The sequence below is a fragment of the Chiroxiphia lanceolata genome, chromosome 4, assembly GCF_009829145.1.
Source record: "Chiroxiphia lanceolata isolate bChiLan1 chromosome 4, bChiLan1.pri, whole genome shotgun sequence".
Taxonomy (NCBI): domain Eukaryota; kingdom Metazoa; phylum Chordata; class Aves; order Passeriformes; family Pipridae; genus Chiroxiphia; species Chiroxiphia lanceolata.
This window is the reverse complement of record NC_045640.1, coordinates 44,049,067-44,067,712: the sequence shown is the minus strand read 5'-3', so window position 1 is coordinate 44,067,712 and position 18,646 is coordinate 44,049,067. Positions and strand designations below refer to the sequence as shown.

The 18,646-nt window shown below is 35.3% G+C and overlaps 1 long non-coding RNA gene across 1 annotated transcript; it reads left to right on the top strand.

Moving 5' to 3' along the window:
* The first annotated feature begins 633 nt into the window (after nt 1-633).
* LOC116786472 lies at nt 634-15,544 on the top strand. Its single transcript, XR_004356950.1, has 2 exons — nt 634-723; nt 15,410-15,544. It is a non-coding gene; the product is annotated as an uncharacterized LOC116786472 (long non-coding RNA).
* Nucleotides 15,545-18,646: the final 3,102 nt, after the last annotated feature.

The following is an 18,646-nucleotide window of genomic DNA, read 5'->3' as shown; positions in this document are numbered from 1 at the left end:
TCTATCTAATCTAATCTAGGTACCTACACTTTAACTATGGGGTTATTGATAAAACTAAAATGAATCAGTTTTTATGGAAATATTATCACAGCACTCTACCTCTTTCCATTATTCCATTTAATAAAGTTAATACTGTGTTGTATTTAAACAAATACTCCATTCAGTTCTATGTGATAATAAAGGAGGTATAACTAGTTGTTCACATGAATTCTGAACATGACAGGCCATTCTCAAATCATATTTTCAACAGGATTCTATGTTGTGAGTTTATCTATGTCATGCAAAGTCTCTTAATTTATAGTGTTGAGGCCACTGAAACATTATTCTTCTGGAACAGTTTCATGCACATGTATTCAATCTTTTTCAACACAATTATGTTGAGAATACTCTGGGTGGCTAACCATGCCTATACCTGCTCCCGATAATGGACTTGAGATCAAATGAGGCAAGGCTCTGGGCTGAGGACACCAGCCAGATCTCATTCAAAATGATGACATGCCATATTTTCTGAAGACACGTTATTATCTGTGTGTCCTAGAATTCAGGGACACTACTTTAGCTTGATCACAATTCTGGCTTTTGCTTCAAGGCTTCTCACTCAGTATCTCACAGATACATCACTAGTGGAAAAGAAGACTGAGAGTATGTTAATGGGAGGACTGAAGAGGGCACAGGTCCAAACACGTACAAAACTAGATGTGATGAATTCCCCAGATCCTTCAGGTATTGCTTGTGACTTTGCTCCAGTTCTAGAAATGTTATATCAATGTGAAGGGAAAGTATTAATAAGGCAGATGGTATCTTAACAGTTTTCCATGGAAGACTATTGAGGGTGACTCTCTCAAGGGATACAAAAGATTATGATCTGAATAGCGAAGGTTCCTCCTACAGAAGTTAATAAGAACAGATATTTGCAGGCATTTTTTAAATGTCTGTCAAATCATGTTGCCATGTAAGTCTGTTTTAGTATTCTGGTTCCCTGGTTTTCTTTACACATTAGTCAATACCAGGAGAAAGATAAATGTCACATACCTAGTTCATTAAGAGCATTCACCCTGTTTTGTTTGTTTCTTTGTTTGTTCATGGGGGGTTTTGGTGGTTTTTGGTTGTGTGTTGTTTTTTTTTTTTTTTGGTTGGTTTGGGGGTTTTTTTTGGTTTTGTTTGTTTCTTGCTTTGGTTTTTTTTAGGGGGACGAGGAGGGTGGATGTTGATGTTGTGGGTTTTGGGGGTTTTTTTTGGGAAGAAAATTAGATAGTTCTGAGTTAGCCTGATTAGTTTAATCTACTTAACCTGTAGTAGAATTTTGTACTTTGACTCGAGTGGTCTCTGTGACTGTTGAAAAAAATGCTCCTGTATCCCAAAATTGTGAAGCATCTATATTTAATCTGTTTTGTTTTAAATAACTTAATCAGGAATATAGTTATCCGGTTCAGAGCTAAGTTTTATTGAGTTGCCCTGTAGTCTTTGCTTAAATTTGACTTCCACTAATTTTCTCAAAAAGACATAGTTGCTTCTCAGTTACCAGGGGTTGAATCCACATGGATAAGCATTATAGTGAAGAGAACTGCCTGGCAATGATGGTGGGTTTTGAAATGCTTTGTTTATTGGAGTGAAATTGAGTGAAATTTTTGATAGAAAACTGAAGAATTTTTTTTTTTGTTAATTCATGTATACTTACTATATGCCCATACACACAGCTGCAACAGATACTTCTGATCAAAATAATTTGATCTACATGTGCATTTATATGAACAGAATATATCAAAATATTGCATTTGCTGTGACATATAATCCTTCTGCACATGAAAATATTTTATTTCCTATCTAGTCATACCACAGGCGCTGAAATTAAGTTATCTATTTGTGAGGAAAAAACTACTGTGAATTAAATGAATTTATCATCTTTGGTATTTTTTAAGATTTTGTCTAGGTTTAGTTTCAAACTATATTTAAGTTAAATCTAAGTGAAAAAATGAATACACTTTGATTCTGCACTGACCAGAATGTACAGATATGAAAGAAAAATGGGAAGAAATTATCGTTGTGGCTTTTTGCTTTTCAGGTGACTTTTTTCCTTAATGTCTTACAAATAATATAAATATTTTCTTACCCTGTCTGGTTATTGCAGTGGTCTCTCTTTTACCTTGTATTAACATAGAATATATTTTTGGTCATAGCCACAATAAATATGTAAACCAAAGTGTTATTGTCTTAGTTCAGCTGTTTTCCCTATTCATGCCTGAAGCATGGAATAAGCAATGGAATAAGAAGGAAACTTAATGCTTATTGTCCACTAGACACCTTCTATACACTACTAAAGAGTTTCAGATGAGAGAAACAGACTGTAATTTTGCTGACAAAATCTAATCTTTGCACCTACATTTCTGAAAGATTTTCCTTTTTGAAACTTAACAGTTTTTACAAAAAGACAAAGAAAACACTGCTGCAGAAAGAAAAAGTGTGTTACAAAGTAAATAGATGATAGATGTTTACCTCCCCCCACCAATACCATGAGTAGAAGCCTCTTCCAAAATCTGATTTTGTAATGGTTAGAAATATTTTAATAGGCAGTTTTCATGTAGTATTTCTTTCTCCAGTGTTGTTTTCTATAATAACTATTTGGTAAATAATTCTGTTAGCTATTGTATTCAGGATTATTCTACAGTCTGTCGCTGAAAAATCAGTCTCCTATGATGTGATTCTTCACAGTATGCCCTTCTGTAATAGCATTATATGGATATTTAATATATCCAGCATAACATATCTATGTAGGGTACAGGGAGGAGGAAAATGGGCACCATTAAATTTCTTTTAGTACCTTTTTCAATTTTTTTTTTTAATTCCTTCCTGAACTGATTTTTTTTTTTTTTTTACTATTTATTGATCCCCAAGAAAAGAGGGGATACTTTGTACTTCATGGTGCTGAAGATAGATTTTCTTTTGCCTTATTGACTGACAGCATCTTTTAATTTCAGACAATGTATTATATTTAAATGGGTGACATCACAGCCATGGATAGATATCCTTTTTAAGGAAAATCAGATCCCATTAAATGAGGTGAAAATTGTTTAGACGAAAAAAGTCATACTCATGCAGTAACTGAATGTCACATTTTGTGCCAGAATGCCTGATTCTGATAAGGAAAGTTTAAAATGTAGATCATAAATATATTAGTTCACTTCTGGAACCATAGTCTGCCGTATAACCACCTCCATTAAGAGCAACAACAAAGTGCCAGTTAAATGCACACAATGAATATAAAGTGTATAGCTTTCAGCTGTACTTAAGCTGAAGAAACTCGTGCTTTTGACCCCATTTTTGAGTGTCAGACCTCAGATCAGTCATACTGTGTTTCTTACATCTGGATTCCACACATGCACAGGAAGAGAATTCTTTGGGTTTTTAAATTTATTTATTTTTATTTCTTTTACAAGGAGCAGCTATTCTATGTGGGCACTAATTTCCCAAGAAATTAAGACTCATGGGGCATGATCCATGATGAAGTTTTATCTTGGTATTAGGGGAGTTTATTTGGGGGAACCCTCAGTACTTTCAGCAAAAACTACTTATCCAATATAAATATCTATTGTCTAGTGCCTAGAAGGATCATGGTCTGATCCAGTCCAGGATTGCACTTTGGACTCAGGCTGCTGTAGCTTGATAGCAGATCCAGCAAACTTGAGAATGCCAGGAGTGCGATAGTTGACAGGCCATCAATTGAATGCAATACGGCCTCTTTCTTTATTTTATTATTATTATAGTTCACTGATTGACTTCTGCACAAGTGCCAAAATCACATAGGCCCACTATATTTTTGAACAGGTAGTTAATAACAAAGCTACACTAATACCAGCTAAAGAGTGAAAATAGAAATCATCCATTCATTTGTGGAACACTTTTTATTTTCTCGTACTTTTATTACAATTCTTTGTGCAGGTAGGTTAAGCAGTTTGCAGAGTGACTTGTGTCCTGTGGGCATGTTACACAATCCCTCTTTTCCAGCATTTCTGAAGAGTGGTTTTGGTTGAGTTTTCTCTTTGTTTGTTGTTTTAGTGTGAGTTGTTGCTTTTTTTCTTATTTCACTCCAAGGAAAAAGACAAAAAAGAACTTTCAGGAAGAGTTTTCTGCCACGTTCTAAAGAGAATTGGAAAACTCTTTAGAAAACAGGAGGGTAGGTGGTTCAGAAGCTGTTGTCTAATTCTCCTTAGCAGCCAAAAAATATTCAGTGTTCTGGATCTGTGTTTCAGAGAGTACTTTAAAATAGAAAAATTGTAGTTAATTTCAGGAAGCACTCTTCTTTTATTCTTAATGGCAACCCCCTAAAATTTAAAAGCCTATGAAGTGTGCCATTACGTGGAAAATTTAGAGAGAGTAACATAGTATTCTAAATACTGCACTGGTAATTAGATATTGAATGGCATAGCTACTGCTCATTATTGACTTCTCTGCTCTTCATATACTCTAAGTGCTTAAAGAACAACAGAAAATGTCACTGCTTTCCCTGAGGGAAATTGGAAAATCTAATTTGTCTTACAATCTTTCAGTGAAGCTAAAGACAATAAATTAGGAATATATTTTCTCCTCTTCACAGACTCCTACATGGATTCCAGCTGCTTGCAAAGCAACTATCAGTGAAAGCAAAATTTTAAACTGAACAGCGCACGTGCAAAACAACAATAACAATGGATATTAGTAAAATTTTACTTCCTGGTACAGAACTGATTTGAAAAAAATACAGACTATAACATACATGTATTGGATTTATTTTATGGATGTTGTAAATCTTTACTTGTTATTAAAACACCTTCCTCATCCTACCCCAAATGAGATCCAAATTCCACAGCAAGCAAAAATTGAATATATTTCTTCCAGTGTAACGTTTCCTGGAGCATCTATACCCAATTCAAAGTAGCAATTATGAGATTTACATATGTATGTTGCCTTCTTAATGCAGTTTTTAATACTATCTAGCAAAATTTAAATTAATGACTGTAAGGCAGCCTTTTCTAAGAACTGTGACTGTTTTTTGACAGTGAAAATAGGGAAACAATCATTTACCTTTTTGTACTAAATTATAGTTAGCTGTACTGTTAATGGGAGTTTTATGGACTGAAATATGGTTCTGTTAGGCGTTGCAGAACCTCACAGCTTGACAGAGGCAAGGGTCCCACAGCAATGTGTCACCACACTGAGCCAACAGCAAGGCTGTGAGAGCATTCCCAAGAGGCACAAGCACAGTCATGCCACACACACACACACACACACAAGCCCACAGAACAGAACCCCTCACCCAGGAAAAGGTAGAAAAGGAGTTTGATGAGAAGGCAGGACAGACTGCACTGATCAGGTTCAGGACATGGCTGGACAAGCGTATTAACCAGACCTGCCTATATGCAACTGTAAGGGTGTGGTTAAATGCTGGTTGTGGGGTGGTTTTTTTTGGTTTTGTTTTGGGGTTTTTTTGTGGTTTTTTTGTTTGTTTGTTTGTTTGTTTGTTTTTTGGGGTTTTTTTGTGGGTTTTTGTTTGGTTGGTTGGTTTTGGTTTTGTTTGTTTTGTTAACCCTCATAATTCACTTAAAAGACAAGCAAGAGAATTGCAATTCATTTAACTGGTGGCTGGCAAGATAGTTTAAGCTGAGAATAGCTGAAAGCAAAGAATGCTGGAGAAATTATGAAGTAACAAAATAATTTTTGTCGGACTTTTGGAAGACTAACAAGGCTGGAATCTGAAGGATAATGCATTAATGTTCTGCAATATGTGTAAAGTATGGGACAGAAAATAATAATAATTTCTGTGCGTGCAAAATTTGTATTTGCCTTGCCCTGTTTGTTTTCTGTTTCTCATATTTATAATCCTGCATTTCAAAGATGCTTTGTTCTATGTGAAGAGCTTAACTTTGCCATTATGTGTGCAACAAATAGCTCTGTCCTTGAGTATCTCCTTGCTGTCAAATCTCAAAGTACCGACTATGCAGATACTATAATTATTTGAAAGGCCACTTATATCCTAGGATTTGTTTTTTCCTTTCTCTGCTGAGTGAGAGTAGTTTGTTACAACTGCTGAAGAAGCAAAAAAATTGTTTTTATTTCCTTCTTATGAAAAATAATCACTAATAGTATTATATTATTCATAATAAAAAATATTGAAATGCTCAGCACTTAGAAGACTACTGAACTTAAGAACTACTGTTTTCAGAAAAAATGTATTGCTTAAAAACAGATATATAATGTTAAGGATAGTTTTGCACTGATGCTTTCTACATTTTGTGCTATGTGTGCATATATTCTTTTTCAATATATAATCTAGTAATTATGACCATCCACACTGAGAAATGTGCTCCTAATTTGTAAGTAGTTTCTATAGTTTTAGCAGGACTATATTCCACTATGTATTTAAGAAGAAATACTGTAATTTGTCCTTAGTTATTTAAATGTTGGCTAGCATATAGTATATGCAGAGGACAGCTGAAAGAAAAGAGAGATAGAGGAATTCTGATATAACAAGCTGCCTTTTAACAGAGCTTTGAAAGATTATTAAGACTGGAATGAAAGGGGTATGAGATTACAGTTTTCTGCAACATTAATGTTTGCTGCAGAAGAGCCTTGTCCTGTTTTGTGTGTGCATGTAGTTAGTGACTTCAAACTAAGTAATGTGATGAGAACTAAAAGTCAAGGAACAAAGAGCGAGAAGCTGTGACGCCATTCTCCTGCTTTTCCAGATACAGAAGTTGTGGAGAGCTGAATGAGCAGGGGGAAGACTAGGGGAGTCCAAGGGAGCTGGCTGGAAAGAAAAGGTGAGATGTGCTACTCCTGTGAGGAACCCAAAGAAGAGTGTTTGTGAGATTCCACAAAAATGAAAAGGACCCTGAACTCCACCTAGCCGAAATTGAGTTTAATTATAAGCTTAGAGGGAAAGCAAGCCTCCGTCTCTCCTCTGAACTGTATTTCTATATGGATAGGTTTACATGCATATATAAACACATGGTACACACATAATTTTGATATTTCATTGTTGGTTCTGTTAAAGATTCCTGGTGAGTGCTGTCTGGCTTTGGTGGTGTGCTATCCTTTGCTTGGCCTGTGTGTACTCTCTTCTGTAGAAGGATTCCCAGGTTAGGACCTCCATGGTTTCTTCCTCAGAGAGCCAATTCAGAGAATTCACTTAGCTTCTTTGCAGTTATCTATCCTTTCTCAGGACTGTCTTTAGCATTATAGACACTTTGTCGGGCTCATTTTTTCTGAGGTGTTAGACAAAGGATTTAGAACTATTTTTGATCCCTGTATCTGGCTGCTCCTCAAACTCTTTTTTGCTCTTGCTAACTATGCTTTTAAACTTATTCTGCTGATAGTTATTATTTTTTTTATTTTTCCTTTGGTTAAAATTGTAGTATTTTATTGCTATCATCTTATTTCTATCCATGCATAGCATTCTAGCTTTTGTGAGGAAACATTGCTGGGTAAATTGTAAATCTTCCCCTATCAAATGAAAATTCAGGACTTCAAAATATAGAAAACCTCTCTAAAAGCACAAGACCAGATTTTATTTTGACAAGTATGCAAAAATTCATATCAAATTTTATGAATAAGACCCCACCCCTACCAAAAGAACTTTGAATGTTGAAAAAATTTTGCAAAGAAGAAACAAACAAAATCTAAAAAGTCATAAGCCTGTAAGCTTAAGAGTAATGGCATAATTTAAATTTAAAAAAATTCTCTGGAAGGAAAAGTTCACTATAGAGAAAACATATGGTGCAGCCATAACCTTTCAAAGTCAACTTTTTGCATTGTGTCTTTTTCCCAACTTTATCTCCTGAATTTTAAAATTTAAAACTTTTTTTAAAATTCACTTGCTAAAATGTCTTAGGGCTATTTTTGCTGTTTTAATAATAAATAAATTATAGCATTGTCCTTTCGTAGCATATCAAAGTTGGTGTGGGCTGTTAAGTATTCTTCTTAATATGCTTAAAATATTTTTTCAAATAGTTTCCTGTATACTGATATTCCTATGCTTTTAGCTTCAGAATGGTGAAAATTCATTGATTCATATTGATATGCCTTACAGTTTCACATACCTATTTGTCTCAGTCTCCCTAGATGGCAAAAGACAGAAGCACATTGAAAACGTCGTTAAATCTTCATAGTGTGAAGAATTACAGAAATAAAAAAAAAAAAAAAGAAAAGAGAAAAAAAAAAGGGCTGTGGTGCTTAAGTTCCAGATTCTGGTCAAATTCCACACTCATCACACTGAAAGCATTAAGGAAGATTAATGACCAACAGCTTATACATTAGAGTCAAGGCTGATTTTCTGAGCTCTCTACAAAGGATAGCTTTAATTTTCTTTTTTTTTTTTTTTCCACTGCAAATTTTATCAAGCATAAAATTGAAACATAGAAAGAAGTGTGTTCTTTTTCCTCAAAATCCAGAACTGCATTTTCTTCAGGTGGTACCAGTACCCTAGATACTGAGGATTAAAATATTTGGGTGAACTAGTAACACCAATAATAGAGACCGTAGATATAGGTTTAGCTGTTGTATTAATATATGCATGCCAGATATAAGTCTAGCTGCCAATTTAGATCTGTTAGATATAGTTAGAAATACAGATATATCTATATCTGTGGCAAAATCCTTGATCTAAATGAGAATATTAAAAACTATAGTAAATCTTTTAATTCTACCTACCTATTCTTTCTATTTTATAAGGCTATTGTTAGAGTTCAACATGGAAAAACAAGAAGGAACCTTTTGAACATCATTTCTTCACAGAATTTGGGACATTAAGTCTAAACTGTGTAGTGTTAAAAAATTTATAATTCATCAGGCTCACCTTCATTCCAATAGACCCTACAAATTTTAATGATACAAGTGTAAAAGAATCTTCCTAGGTACTATGCACCTAAAATCCGATTGTGAACACTTATCACGAAACACATGATTCATGAGTGCCACAGGCAAGGGAACACCAATTAGGCAAACTGTGTTCCAGATGGTGCATTCTCTGATTTTGGATAATTGCTTGAAATGATACATGTAAAAAAAAATAAAGTGGAAACCTTGCTGCAGTCTAAATATATTATCTAAAAGCCAAGGGACTGTAGCATTTTTCCTGGGCTTTAGTTTTAGAAAGCCCAGGGAAGGAACTGACTGAATTCATGATACTGAAGCACTCATAGCAAATGCACAGAATTTTCAAATTGCAGAATGTGAAAAAAGCATTACGTATCTCTGGTGTCCCTCACAGAATCATAGAATCAGCCGGACTGGAAGGGACCTCCGAGATCATCAAGTCCAACCCTTCATCCACTACTGCTGCGGTTGCTAGACCATGGCGCTAAGTGCCACATCCAGCATTGTGGAATTTGTGGTTCGTTGCATGAAAATTCTTACAGCCCTTGGCTCCTTACCATAAAACCAGAGGAATGTTTAGAAACTATTACAGAAGCAAACAAAGGGAAGAAAGCCACTGGATAAGAAAGTCCTTAACTGCTTGTATTGATGATATGCTTTAATGACAGAGGGAGAAACAAAGTAATTTTTTTTCCTCCTTACTCAGGTTCTGTCTGTAGAAATGGCATCTGTGGAAGCCTTTCAGCGCTGTGAATATGACTGCATTTAGGCTGGCTCTGTGTGCTCTTTTCACATGAAATGTGCTGAACTTTGACAAGGGCGAGGTTCAAGGGCAGACTAAATTTCTACATCTGTAGGAATATCATGGTGTCTACATTTTATGGAAGAAGCAATGTTCTCTCCCGTTGAAGGATGGGAACAGAATTTTGTCTCCACAACTTCTACTATGTTAAGTTCTTTGGGCTGATACTAGGAAATGGATTTTCTTCTTCCCATCTCCCTAAACATAAGTAATCTGAGTGCTTCTCTTGTTTTCATTGTCTGACAACTTTGAAGTAAAAGTGTAAAAACAGAGCTGCACAATACAGTACAAAATGACCAATGTTCTCATTTTTGTCACTGGAAATATTTTTCACAGTGAACCAATCTTTCCATAATATATATTGGTGAGAATCTCTCTCACACTGCACTGTTTTGGAAGTGAGTATACAGCACTTAGAAAGCAAATCACAATGTTTCACCAGAAATACCTTTTTTTCATTCTGTAGAGTTGTCTGAGTAAATCCTGTCAATGGCAGCAAGGGCTAGTCAACAAGCCATGTGCTCGTTTCCCACTCCCTTTTTTTCTATTTTGTTTTTGTTTTGAGGAGAAAGCAGATGGAATATTGTTTTCAGCTTTATTCATTGGAATATGGATGTTCCTGTGAACATAAATCAGTGGGCCAAACTGCCCATAGGCAAAGCGCCATGGAAATGTTCTCTGAGAGTATGATACAACTGACATACAGAAAAGTGCTTGTGACTGGTATCCAGGGTATAGAGAACTAGTATAGAGCAAGCCTGTGTAAGCCCAGACTTAAAGCTTGATGCTGATATTTGCTAGCATTGTAGAAGGAAGATTCCATATAAATGAGGAGCAAAGCTAAGAGGGGGATAAAAGGTACATCATGTGGCACAAGGAACCAGTACTAAAAGAAATGATCTAAAGCTATTAGCTCTGTCACACCTATACGATGTAATAATGAAAGTTGTTCCCAATTAGGAAGACTTCAATTGAACTAAGCACTGCATGATGAGCTACCTTTTTTGTCAGCTCTGACTCCTGCTCTGAATGGTTTTGTTTGATGTGTTTTAGTTTTGTATTTGTAGAGGTAGTGAAAATTCAGATCCAATTCACTGTCTGCATGTTACTCATGATTTTGTAGACCTTAGCCATGGGGTTTTTGATCTAAAGTGCCTTAGTCTTCAGTGTTGCTCCGTACATTATTGTCATTTCCAATTCCATATAATTTTTTCACAATACATAGCCTAGACTTTTACAGTGTATTCAAGCTGAGGCAAACCATTAATTGTATAATGGCAGTTACATTTTATTTTTCTATTCCTAACCATAATTAATATCTTCATCTCACTTTTCTGGTTGCTGTTGAACAGTAAGCTAAAATTTTCAGATAATAGTTAATTATAACCTTAATATTTAATTTCTTTAGGGGTAATGTTCATTGTAGATCCCATTATTTTATTCATGGGATTAGGATGGTTTTATATAATGTGTATCCAATATACAGTTACCAGCACTGAATTTAGCTGTCTGCCTCCAGCTGTCTGTATCCTATAAGGCTTATCTTCAATTTTTTAAACTTTTTTCTACTTAAAATAGCTTAATATTCCTGGTAACTTTGGCACTTTGCTATTCAACCTCTTTCCCATCCTCTCCCAGATCTTGTATTAAAGCTATAGATTTTCCTCTTTTCTCCACTATGACTCTGTTCCCTGAGTTTTAGCCACATAATTTTCAGTGCATAGACCTTCTCTTTTATTTCATGGATATTTAGATCCCTTATCATCTCTTGTTAAAGGAACTTGGCAAAAGCCATTTAGATGAACCAGGTGACTCAGTCAGATCTGTCTTGGCAAGGTGCTTGTTATTTCTTTCAGAGAACTTCGAGACTACTCATGCAAAGGCATTTGAGAAGGTGAATTAGATCATGTGGGAGTTTTGTGAGCAACTTTAAATGTATCCATTCTATTTTCAGGATCTGAATATTGTTGTGTTACTATATGACTGTGTGGTATGCAAATATAAACTAAATCTTGGTGATGATTCTGTAAGTCTCATCTTTAAATCCTGAAACAGGTAGGCTCATTTGGTAGTTGAAAACAAAGGAGTGAGAGGTAGTACCAACTCTGGCTCTTTCTGATTGTTGAGTTCTTGTTGTTTCTAATTGGAGGTGTCAGGATGAGATCAGCTTCATCACTACAAAATATTTATACCTACAAATTTGCGAGTCTTAATGACTGTAGTTAATTCATGTACCTTTGGGCCCAGTTCTGTGACTGATGGTGTATGGGAAGTTCTTTGTTCCACAAGGAGATCTCAGTGCAGCTTGCCTTCAACAACCACAAGGCTTCCAGAAATTATGAGGAGGCTACAGAGTATACAGGCTTTATGAGATCCTGACTAAAAGAGTAAATGTGGGTTTTTGTACTCTGTTACAGACTTGTGGTGGAAGACACTCAGATAGCCCTTATGATTTCACTTTTTTTTCCCTAATACCAGTATGTCTGACAAATGGTTACAAACTTGTACAAATACAGGAAGCACTGTGGAAGCAAAATGGCAAACCTGTTTCAGTACAAATTTTTGAGTAGTGCTTAATAAACATTAGAAATAATGGTGATATATTTTTGGTGTATTGCTTGGGGTAGATTTGGGTTGGCCTGCATAAGGTTTACTTCATTTTGTCTGTCCATATCTTTTTTGACTAATGTTAATGTTGATCAGTCCAATATGCACGTATTATTATTAGCAATAATATCTATTGAAATGAAAGGTGTGGAGAGCTGAAAATAAAGTTCTGAAGTAAAGGGTCCCTATCAGGAAAAATGAGAAGTTTAATTTTACTTCTCCTCTCTTGTTTGTGGTAACCTAACAAAGTATCACTAAACACCGCTCCAGGCAGCAGTGTTGGACAGAAGTACAGTACATTGTAGAAATACATTATAATTCACTTTTTTTTTTTGTGGTTTTGGGTTGGTATTATTAACAGATCTGTTCTGAATGTTACCTTTCACCTGTTTATCAATAGTTTAATCTATCCCAGTGTTTTTCTGAATATTGAACTTAAGCCATTTGCCTTACATTTCTGTCTTTATTTTCTCATTTTTTAAAAGTACCTTTCCTCTTTGCCATGACTAATGGCTTTGAGATTTCATTGGCAGTTTGATATAGTACTTTAAAATGAGGCCTCTGAAAACATCTAATTTATCTATATTTGCTTCAACCTGTTCTCTCCTTATCTAATACTTACCCCTCAAATACAGGTGTGAACAGTGTTAGCAAGTAAATCGTAGTTGACTTCTTAATGCAGATTGACCAACATGAGACAATAAATACTTTTAATTTTTCGAGTGGGTTAGGAGTTTGGTTTTAAAATGGATCAACAGCCTAAATTAAACCTCAGTTAATCCAGAAGATATTTAATGGAGCTAAAAATTGAAGTCAGTAACTAACCTAAATCATATAACTTCTGTTGCCTATATATCACAATTCTCTTAACTTGACGAAGGAGTTATGTACCAGTCTCTAGCACTTATTCAGATCTCACATGTAAACTCAGTTTGAGAGCTACTGTTTTTCTGCAGTCTCAGTAGTAATACTGTTTTGGTTTTTTTAATCAATTGGATCAAATAAGTTCCATTTTTCATTTTGTATGCAGGTATTCCTCTTTCTGTATCCCTGGAATGGTTTTAGAATACTTCTTTGTAGTATACCAGGATTTGAAACATATGACTTTGTCAGCATGAAACTGAGTTTTTTCCTATCCTGCATCTTGCATTACTGTTCTCTGCAGATAAAATTATAAAAGGACAAAAGGTCCTGCCCTTTTGATTTATTATAATTGTACTGCCATTTTACTATCCTTCCTTAAAAGGTGTAAGTGTGTACACAAGGTACTAAGCACTGGAGAATCAAAGCCTGTCTCTTCCTCTTAATCACATTCTAGTTTTTCTGTTCCCTTGTATTCACGTCTTGCCTGGAAAAAGAAGTTACATTAACTTTGCTAACTTTAGAAACTTTTGTCTTAATTAGGGGCAGGGGTTGTTAGCATTCCCAGTTAGATGTAAGAAATCCTTATATAATTCAGCTTAATTTCTTTTCCAAGCAATTTAAGAAAAGTCTGTGAAAGTAACACTGCAACTTTAGTGTCCACAAAATATACTTACACTGGTTTCAAATAAACTGTTTCAGAGCTTAATGAATACAGGTTCTTCAAAGACCAAAAGACTTCTGAACTCTCTCCTTGACACTTGATCAGTGTTGGATGATCTGAAAAAGAGGTGCCACTCATAGCTGTGCAAAACTTGATGGGTTTATACATTTTTTTAAAAGACTTTAATCTACTTGCCTTTACGTTCATTGAATTTTGGTTTGTGTTTGGATTCAGCTGGATCTCAGAACTCCAAGCAAAAAAATTGGTTTCACCCAATTTCACGCTGCAACCATGCAAAACCCACAAATTCTGGCTGGTTTTGATGTGAAACCATAACATATGTTGGCCCAAGTTCATACAGAAAGTATGTGAACCTTTCAGTTAATGTCGGCTGAGTTCCCAGTTTGTAATGAAACATTAAACCAAGCAGGTTTTTTTTTACACGGCTTTGTATTTTTTGTGCATGTTTCTTTTAGAACCAATGTCAAAACATTTCTGATACCTTCAAAACAAGTCTGTTCTTCTATAGTTTTCAATGTGTAATTGCTTTTTTTGGTAGAAACTGGAGGAAGATGATGAGCTGAAGCCCTTTGAAAGGGAACTGATGCCAGAACATCTCCTAATCAGCTACTGTGGATCAGAATCTCATATTCCCTTCTCTCATCAGTCCATTTGCTTCAGCATTAGTATTTGTTCATGATTTCGTAGCAAAGAGAAATAAGGCCCTAGATATTCTGCTGTGGCTTTGGTTCAGCTGTTAACTAGGTCATATCCCACTCACTATTGGTTCAAGGTTTTAGTGGGACAGTTATAAATTCCTACTTATTTTGGGTCTGGTATATCAGTAACGAAAATCTTGTTTCTATTATTATAAATGTTATGATTATTAATCCTGGATGGAGAATTATTTTTATGGAGGATGGGCATGTTTCCTTTTATGGAGAAGGTAGTCAAACAAAGGACTTTGATTTAATCACTGTTTTGTAATCCAAAGAGTGTGAGATCTTGCATATAATTTCTAAGTATGGCAATAGCTACAGGCATTTTCATCAGTTAAAAAGTACGATCCCATTATACGTGGAAAAAACTATTCGAAGAAGATATTCAGTTATAGAATCATTATCTACATGGCTCTCTTATTTTTCTAGGTACTGAGATCTAGAAAGATTCAGCTGATTGTGAAATATGTTGGTTTTGTTATTTGCTTTTAAATCTATGGCAGTATTACATTCCAACCTAGTTACTTATGTCCAGACCTGAAAAGCTGTGAAAAGTGGGGAATGGGTTGCACTCAACTCATCACAAGTACTCATGGAAGCCAGTGCTGTAAGGAGCAGTGACAGCACTGAGGGAAAGAAGACATTTGCTACAGCAGCTGCATTCTATGCCAAGACTTGTAAGAAGATTGAACCGGCAGGGAGCTTTGGGGTGCCATGGGTGTCATGCTTTGTCTTGCTGGACATCCAAGCTTCATAGGATTGCATTCTAGAAATCTTGACTTTATGTAGTCAGGGAAATGCAGAAATGTCTTAAATGAATTTAATAGGGGATATATAATTTGAGGACTCTTATTTCACTTAGTAGGCAGGAAACACTTCTCATAGTTTCCATTCTATCTTTTGTCTCAGGTTTAGGTTGTGCACTGCTTGGGGAGGAGGAAACCTTGGTATCTCGTTTCAGCTGTTTGAAGTACAAAGGATCTCAACCTGTTACCTGCTCACACATTGATTTGTAATCATGTAGTAACACTGTTACTAAATTCAGAAAAACGAGAAGTGAACTTAAAGCACACAGTGGTGGTTTCTGATGGTTTGAAATAAGCAGTAGTGAAACCTGCTAATGTTTTAAATCTCTTAGCCAAAAGTAAGTCAGCATTGTCGTATTGTATCTACCCTTTCCACTGGCTACAATTGAAAGGGCTTTTAAGATAGTTTTCTGAGCCTTGTCCTTTGCTCCGATTTTTTTATCTCCTATAATATAAATTTATTATATACTGTATGGAATTTCTTGTACTTGGTTAACATGAAAGACTAATGTACTATTAGTTTTTTCTGAGAAAACATGCTCTTTGTTGAATGATACAGCAGGCTATCTCATAATAGCATTACATAATAATGATGTCAAAGGCTCTACTTGAGAAGAAAAAGTTACTCTTGGTTGTCATACCTTTTCAGGAAAATATACTGTGTTTGTGTGTGCTACTGAAAAAAAGTGGCATTTCCGCTACACTGTGGATAAGGTGTCTAATGTGTGAAAACAACATTAGTTCTGTCATTAGAGTTAGATTTGCTGGATCCAAGTACATAGATATATGGACTAAGCGATAAAACTCTATATTTCTGGCATGTCAGTATGGGTTTGTCATAGCCAAACCTAATCTGAAACAGTCTGATATTCCTGTTGTGTGAGGAGCACTGAAGATATGACTGCTATCTGTGTCCCTGTCTCTGTTGTCAAAGAGCTGTGTGACTCTGGGCAAGTTACCTCATTTGTATGTTAGCTTCCACATTTATAACAAGAGAATCATGTTACTCAGAAGTCTGTATAAAGATCTCTTATGAAAAGCACACTTAGAGCTAAATCACTGTTGTTACTAGTTGTAAGAGGTGAGGGTTTCAATTGTGAACTCTTTATTACATAGCAATGGAGTTTGGAGTAGCATGTGGTTCTGAACTGTAAAGAACATCTAGCATATGTTTTTCCTCCTCTACCAGAAGATGAGATTTCATATCCATGCCCTTTTCTGATGAATGCCGAGATTACTCTTCAGTGTCACTCATGAAGATAATTTATACCGGTTTTGGTTGCTTACAGTAATTCTTTGGGTAATACTAAAGTTTTTTGTTTCTCTTTTACTAAACTTTTCAGTGTAACCAGTTAAGTCTGTCTATAAGAACACTTTACTCTAACTGGACTCTCATTTGTGATATCATCATTTACATACATATTTAGGTTATCACTAGAGTGTATGTGGTTGCTTTACTTCCTGTGCATAAGAATGCTGACCCTGCTCCAGGTTCAATGTGTAAAGAGTTTAAATACTGTTTTTAATAAGTGACATCTAACCTCTAGTCTTAGGATATTGTTTACAGTGAGCTGAATTCCACCTAACTATTAGTATATGGTAAACAGTTATAGCAGTAATCAAGGGTGTTCTCCTTGGACATTATTTTGCTCCTGCAGAGAGGAATAACGTAGAAGAAAGGAATCATTACATTTTTCATTTGCTAAGGTAAAATACTAGCTCCAGCTCCACTGCATCAAAGAATTATCATTTTGTTTTGATGGAGTATAGATTGAATTCTAGGAATTTCCTATTCCTTCTTTGACCTGAGTTTTAGAAGGAGGGCAAAGGAGGATGGAAGTAGCAAAGTACTCATCTGTGTCAGCATCATCAAAATACAGGTTTGCTTCTGCTAACCAACTCCACTAGCTCTTTATCAGGCCCGTGGTAACCATGGTTTTTTTACACTTCCTAGTGAGTGCATCCTTCAGCACTCTCCCTGTAGCATTTGCTGGACAGGAAAGCCCTGTAACACGTTCCTTCCTGCATTATTTCTTGCTGCTCAAATGCTATTGTCAAGGGGAGACTTAAAGGTTCCTCTACTCATGCCATTTACTTTTGATACAACTCAGCATTTTATATGAGAAATATCCTACAAGCTGCTTGGAATGACTTCTGCAAGGGATAGAGCCAGAGGTAAACTTCATCCCTTCCAAAGCTACACTCTTTGTTTCCTGTACTGGCACATTAGAATGCATGCGAAAGCAGCCTTTGCCCTTCTGAGGCTGAACAGAATTTCTGTGGTTATCCAATACTGGATACTATAGACCATGTTCCCAGCATCCCTTTCTGTTGTAGTTGTGTTCCCTGGATGAACATTTAGAGTTTGGTGATGGGTTTTGTTTTGGTTTTTTTACGGTTTTGTTTTTTTTTAATATATATTTTTGAACTCATTTGGTGCTGTCATGAGCTATATACAGCTTCCATAGATACATTTTTTAAAGGCAGCCTGACCATTCTACTGTATGTAGCATGTGAACAAATAAAAAACAGGTTTAATGATAATTATGTCATTCATCTTTAGTAGAACTTAATAATTATTATTATTATTATGTTAATAAATTGAACTCTTCAGTTAACTCATAATATGTAATATGATTTAGATATTCAATAAAATATCAGAAAAAATCACAGCATACCTTCAATGTGTACTTTAATGTAAAACAACTCTAGTATGATGGTTAGTTTTCTTGAGATTGCTACTGGCTGGAACAACGTACTGTAATTAAATAACTGAATTATAACCAACCTGAAGGAGGTAATACTGAGTTATCTTGCAATAGTATAAACCAAAACCAATCATGCTGAGAAACTAATAGGCCAAACAGAAAAAGATAATCTGCTACTAATTAAGATGACATGGAGAGATACAATTAAAAACTAATTGTTAATGGCTTTTCCTTTTTTTTTCTTTATAAAGATCTTAATGCAGTTCATTAAAACTGTTATTTTGTTTTTGAATGTTTACTTGCATTTTTTTAACATCCAGTATGAAAGAAGGGAATTTAAATCTGACACACCGTGGCACTTTGTTTATTTCATGCCAAATTTAATTGCACATGCATGACAGTTACTGGATTAAAGCTTTGCTAATGAGTTGGACAATATGTTGAATTTGCTCACTTATTTAAAGTGGTAAATTAAGTTTAGAATTCTCTTTGCCGGCTTTGCTCAGAACAGTAGCTAATTAAAACTTGACAGTAGAACCATGGGTGAAACATTGATATCACTCAAAAGGCAATATAGGAGTATAGTGCATGATAAAAGGTGGCCTTGCTTGCTTTAGCAATTAAGTCTTAAT